The following is a 6673-nucleotide window of genomic DNA, read 5'->3' as shown; positions in this document are numbered from 1 at the left end:
TGGAAACATCCTGTATAAAACAGATGAAAATAATCCCAAACTTTATTATGCAGAGTATGCATGGATGTATTGTTAAAAACATGTAGTAGAAAAATCCAAATACAATAATATTTAAGGGTTTTTTGTAAAATAATTTGGCATATAAATGCATATTTTTTTGCAGCACTTGCAAGACAAACCCTTGTACCTTTAGGACTGAAACCAGTGGATCTTTTATTTGGGTGGAAAACTACAGTTTCTGTCAAAAACATGTTTTAGTAATGTGTCTCACTACAAGAGATGTGTACATTTGTGCAGTGAAAATGTGTTGCACAGTACGAGCAGGGAACCTTCTGGAGCATCAGTGAATGTTTGAATCTTTTTAAATAGTTGTGTTTGAGTCCCTCAAATGTCCTCAGTCTGAAAAGATGCATCTCAAAATCATAAAGTCACTGCTGGAAAGGGTTCAAATATGCAAAGATGCTGGAAAACTGAAGAATCTGCAGGACCTTATATAAAAATAACATTTGGGAGTCAATTAGCTTGAACTACTTTGGCAGATGTCAGTGTTTTTTCCCACATTATTAGCCTCGAAGAGAAGATCTTACAGAGGCATGCAATGCTCTAGGCATTTCAGCAAGTGGATCATTAATAGGCTTGATGAGCTGTTGTTGTATCAGGATATATATCCCAAAATGTTTGTGAAGCTTCACAATTACAAGCATGGTCCCGAATGGAAAACAGACATTGAGGGAAGCATGTTGAAAAAAAATTAGATGCAGGAGTTTAATAAAAGTAAATAAAGAATAAAAAAACTTAAACAGAATCCATGAAAAACTTATCCAAACTTTCCACTTGTGAAAAAACTGAGAAGCAATGAACAAAGTAGCTGCAAAGGTTTTTAAACAAGCACAGGAAACACCAAAAAACAAAAGACTGAAACTAAAGCATCAATATTACATTCATCTATCATAACCATTTTGCCAATTGCCATGATTGATAATGAATCATAGACATTGTTTTTTCCCCACAGGAGGGGTAATGCATCTTTGGGTGCACCCATGGTGTGGAGTACTATCATTCACCCCTATGGTGGCAGGAATCTGCTCGAGAGTTTAAATTTTCCACCCACAGTATTCATCTCTGATACAGCTGGACGTGTCGCCAGACATGTCACTAATAGGACTCACCAAAACATTTTCCAGCCACATGATGGCAGGTTATGTGCTCCAACAGCAGAAAACATTTCTGCTGCATTGGAAAAAAAACTTAAAGTGCAGCAGGAGTGGGTAAAACCCCTCCAAAGCTCTATGGGGCCAAAGATAAATGAAGACAAAACCACTGACAGATTCACATGCCCTCACACTCTCACTGGAACTAGTGAACTAGTGAACGGTAGTCACTTTATGACTGTTTTCATGAAAAAAGACAAAATAGGCCAGAGGAGAGACTGAGGAGCATAAAACTATTGCTAGATCTTGCCTCTATTGTTAATTCTGCTTCAGCAGAGCAAACTAACAAAGAGCTGTCAACCAGCCGGTACTTCCTCTGCCAACTGAAGGACAGTCACTACATGTTCTCCTTGCGGCTGTATTTCCATTTCCAGCGAATCAACGGTACCTTCTTGCAGGACATTAAAAAATGTCCAATAAAGATGTGCACCTAGGGATACATGGACTGGGGCGCTGTAAAGGGCCGGGGGGGGAGTGGAACGATGACGATTCTCGGGGCCCATGACTAAGAGGGGGCCCAGAGAAGCCCCCAATAAAATTGTGGTGCTAAAAAAAAAAATTGATAGTAAAAATTATTAACTTAAATTATTCTATTTGCTGTTTCCTGGTGTCAAAAAAATGTATTTGTTTAGGAAACACAAACATCCGTGGGCCCCTCTCCCCCTCTCGATTATCATGAAATGGTTCAGTCCGCCCAAATTGTATCCAGTAACCAAGGCAACACAAACAGCTTGACTTCACTTATAGCGCCGGCAGATTCAACTTGACAGAGGATGTGAAAATGCCTCCAAAATCTGGAAGTCCAAATGAAAAGAGAAAAAAATAAGAGAAGTGAAAGAGGCAAAGGGTCGACAGTATGTTACCCAATATTTCACAAGAAAAGGGGGGTTTGTAAGTAGGCCTAAATTGTTAGTGGATCGCCTGTGACAATGATCGTAGCCTGTGCCACTTTTCAGTGCGTACGCACGCTTTGTACATGAGGCCCTAGGTCTCTACGGTAGCATTTTTGGATAAGTTAGCACGTTTCGATAGAGCAGGGTGCACGGCTTTACCTCACATGCAGTCGGTGTCGCCATCTTTGTACGAGGCGGCGCCCACTTTCAGCTCCCTGCTCCGGTCCACGCTGTTGCACCTGTCTTACAAACAGTCTAACTTCATGAACTCTGATAAAAATCCTCTGCCAGCTGCTGTACAAACTACTATCAGCTGTCTGTGAGGTTTCAGTGCATCTCTTGAAGATGATGTGGAGTTGTATTACTACAATGTCCCCTATATTGTAAAATACAGCATGATTCATCTCTGCCAACCATCTTCACATAATACTTTCACATTATCTGATCCAGACCGTCGGCAAAACTCAATTTAAACCGCGCAAAATGACTGCCTGTGGATGTTATAGGTAGAACTTATTATATTTGTTTTTATTCACACCATAAATATTTAAACTAGTTTTAATGAAAATTCATGTAGTTTTAGGAAAAGTCTCATACATAAAATCTTGTCGGCGTACATGCTGCACAATCAAGTCCAGATGTATCCACCTTTTTTGGCTGCATAAATCGCCTGTACACATTTGTAAGTAGCAGCCCTTAGCGCTGGGCAATCTACAAAGAGCAAACCGGTTCCTCTGAAACCCGCTGGAGTGCAAGGATTGAGGCTGTTAAACCTGTGGCAAAGCACCTACCTTCTGTCATCAATGCACTTGATAGCATACTAATGACTAGCAGTTTCACCAATGAAGCAAGATCAGTACTAATGGTCTCAGACAATACTTCATGTCATTTGATGCTATTCTTCTTCTCACCATCTGGCTGAGAGTACTGCAAAGCATTGATGACAGGAATGTTATTCTCCAGTCAGGGAAAATCTCACTTGACATAGAGGCAGCCAATATCAGTCTTGACAGAAGAGATGCAGTCTCTGAGAGATGCATGGGGGTCTCTCCTAGCTGAGGCAAAAGCTAGAGAAGCTCATGTTACTCCTCAGTTAAGTGAGGAGTGCAGTCGCAAGAAGAAAAGAAAGCGATTCCATGATGAAACCTGTGAAGAGGAGACACCTCAGGAAGATTCAGAAACAGAGTTTCACTGCTATGGATCGTATCATCAGTGACTTAGACACTAGGTTCCAGAGAATTGCTGATATTGTGAACGAGTTTTATGCGTTTCTGAAAGTTGGGCAGATTAGTGAGGACGAAATCTCTTCTGTGTGCCAACCACTGATCACGAAGTATTCCAGTGATCTAACTCCTGATTTTGAAAATCAAGTAAGACTCCTAAACCGTGTGTATGCTTCCAACGTCCCCCTAACCTGTCACCTCTTCAACTCCTAAATGCTATTTGTAAGCTGCAGCTGCAAAGCATCTTTGGAGAAGTGTGCATTGCTTTGCGTTTATTTAGCACACTGCCAGTGACTGTTGCTGGTGGGGAAAGGTGATAAAACACTACTTGAGGTCTACAATGTCTCAAGAAAGTCCTTGCAGTCTTGCTATGCTTTCCATTGAGAGCGAGTTGGCCAGAGAGCTCGACTTCATAGATTTGATTAATGATTTTGCAGCTGAAAAGTTCAGACGCTGGACTTTTGTTTAGAAATGTTGAGCAAGTACAAGAGATTAGAAATGATGTGGAAAGAGTAACTCCGACTCATCTATGTTATACCTTGGCCATTCTTTGATATAGTATATTATGCAAGTTCTGCTTAAATTGTTAGAAACTTTAGATGGCCATTTTGTTTTATGGTGGTGTTTTCTTGCTGAGATTTTTTTTTCACCACAGACTGTAATTCCTGTTTTTTTAAATTGAAGAGTTTTATTTAGAAATTTCAGTATCAGTGTTGAAGCAAATAAATATAAATACATTTCATTGTATTAAGAGTGCTCAGTGTTTCCGTTACATTTCAACTGTCATGTTAAAAATATTAGGTTAGATTAGATTAACTTTATTGTCATTGCAAGTGTACAGTACAAATATGTACAGTACAGCCATACAAATATAAATATATGTGAATACACTATATGACACATGTACAGCTACATTATACAGTACTGAAGTAGTGCAGTATTACAGAGGACAAATTACAGGTGTGGACATGGGATGGAGTTCAATCGTCTGACTGACTTAAATATATGAGAATGATAGTCAAAATACCATAAAAGCGCATGATTTTATGTAAATTAATATTAAAAAACTCTCAGCTGTGTTTGGGGCCCTGTCAAGATTCTTTTCATGGGGCCCAAAATCCTTAGCAGCGCCCCTGTACATGGACACCAAGTGTGAAGGATGAAACAAACAAAGATAATGTAAGTCATTAAATAAAAGTTCATGGAGTACTACAAAGGCTATTAACATACTGTATACTTAGTTTTATCTCAATTCTATGTCATATCATTGCAGAAATGTACCAAAGGACATCTGTAAAGTAAACTGACCTGCAAGCTGAACATGAAAAAGTAGTTTCACTGTGTCATAGTTTCCTATAAGTGAACAAAATAAGGTACATACTGACTTTTATATGAGATAAACTTAAAAAAAAAATGTTTATATTAACCAAAACTACATCTCTAATATTTAATGCTTCGATATAATAAATGACCTCTGAACTACAGGAAAGCTGAAACAACTTTACATTGCCTGGAGGAGAGAGAGAGCAGTAATTCAAAGATTTTCAGCTTATGCGACTCTATGTATTGCGAACTTGAGAAGTATTTGCCCCGCTTCTCTTTTAGAGGAAGATAGAAACAAGAATATGCCTTGGTTAACTGACAATGTACGTGTGCTAACAATGTTCTTATGTTTGCATTACAAATCTTTATCACATAAAGATAATTCTGGATCACTGCAAACTGTTCATATAAAATAAGTACTCATCACATTGTCTGTATATTAAAGTCTGTGTATTTATTTAAAGGCTGTGAACTGTCGTATTGCTCAAATTGCTGCAGAAACTCAGAATGTAAGTAATTGACTGTTCAATGACAAATCAATCCTTTGTGTAATTACCTCATGAAAAATTACTTATTGATTTGTGAATGTTAAAAACATAGTCTAATTAATTTCAGTTTACTTCATGCTTAGGTCGTTGCCTTGAACACAGATGTGAACATTTTGTTGTAGAGAGTGGACACACACAAAAAAAACATCACATGTGCAAGATCTTCAGGTATGCTAGTTATGTAGTATTTTTTGTTATTTTGCCTAATCACAATAACAAAACTACATGTTAATTGAGATTAATTGAAATTAACAATTAATAGGATTTTTTTAAATAAATTGTTTATCGTCGAGTTATGTTTTTGCAAATAAACATGTATGTACACTGTAAACGTAAAATTGAAAACACTATTGACTTAACTTAAAATTGACTATATATATGTGTGTGTGTGTGCGCATGTGCGTGTGTGTGATTTTCCCTGTAGAATGCTCAAAAGATCCTGCTTCCAAGAATTGTTGGGGGTAATACACCAGAACTAGGAAACCACTTTATATTCTGGGTAATGTCTGCAAAAACCTGGTTATAGTGCTGTAACACTGTCTTGATATGTTGACTCTAACTTTTCAGAGGATCATTTTGCAGGTTTCTGACACCTTTGCAAAACAAGTGCATATTTATGATCCAATGAGGATAACTATGGACTCTCTCTTTTCTAGCACTTTAAATACAGTTGCTCCTTTACGCTTAAGGAAGGTTAAGGAAAACAGTTTGACACCATGGTATAATGAGCATACTCGCACCCTAAAGAGAACAGCCTGAAAAATGGAGCGCAGCTGGAGGAAAACAAAAATAGAGGTATTTCGTATTGCTTGGCGGGAAAGTAACATATCCTACAGAAAAGCATTAAAAACTGCTAGATCTGATTACTTTTCTTCTCTTTTAGAAGAAAACAAACATAACCCCAGGTATTTATTCAATAAAGTGGCTAAACTAACGAAAAATAAAGCCTCAACAAGTGTTGACATTTCCCAACACCACAGCAGTAATGACTTTATGAACTACTTTACTTCTAAAATCGATACTATTAGAGATAAAATTGCAACCATTCAGCCGTCAGCTACAGTATTACATCAGACAGTGCACTATAGACCCCCTGAGGAACAGTTCCACTCATTCTTTACTATAGGAGAGGAAGAATTGTATAAACTTGTTAAATCATCTAAACCAACAACATGTATGTTAGACCCTATACCATCTAAGCTCCTAAAAGAGGTGCTTCCAGAAGTCATAGATCCTCTTCTGACTATTATTAATTCCTCATTGTCATTAGGATATGTCCCCAAACCTTCAAACTGGCTGTTATTAAGCCTCTCATAAAAAAAACACAACTTGACCCCAAAGAACTAGTTAATTATAGACCAATCTCGAATCTCCCTTTTCTGTCCAAGATACTAGAAAAGGTGGTATCCTCACAGTTATATTCCTTCTTAGAGAAAAATGGTATATGTGAGGATTTCCAGTCAGGATTTAGACCG

General features: G+C 37.8%; 1 long non-coding RNA gene across 1 annotated transcript; it reads left to right on the top strand.

Annotated features, from left to right (window-relative positions):
* Positions 1-480: 480 nt before the first annotated feature.
* LOC113079457 (uncharacterized) lies at positions 481-5944 on the top strand. The gene is made up of 4 exons (XR_003281710.1): positions 481-4973; positions 5115-5159; positions 5282-5366; positions 5623-5944. It is a non-coding gene; the product is annotated as an uncharacterized LOC113079457 (long non-coding RNA).
* Positions 5945-6673: the final 729 nt, after the last annotated feature.

The sequence above is a fragment of the Carassius auratus genome, unplaced genomic scaffold, assembly GCF_003368295.1.
Source record: "Carassius auratus strain Wakin unplaced genomic scaffold, ASM336829v1 scaf_tig00028060, whole genome shotgun sequence".
Taxonomy (NCBI): domain Eukaryota; kingdom Metazoa; phylum Chordata; class Actinopteri; order Cypriniformes; family Cyprinidae; genus Carassius; species Carassius auratus.
This window is presented reverse-complemented; position numbering and strand designations above follow the sequence as displayed.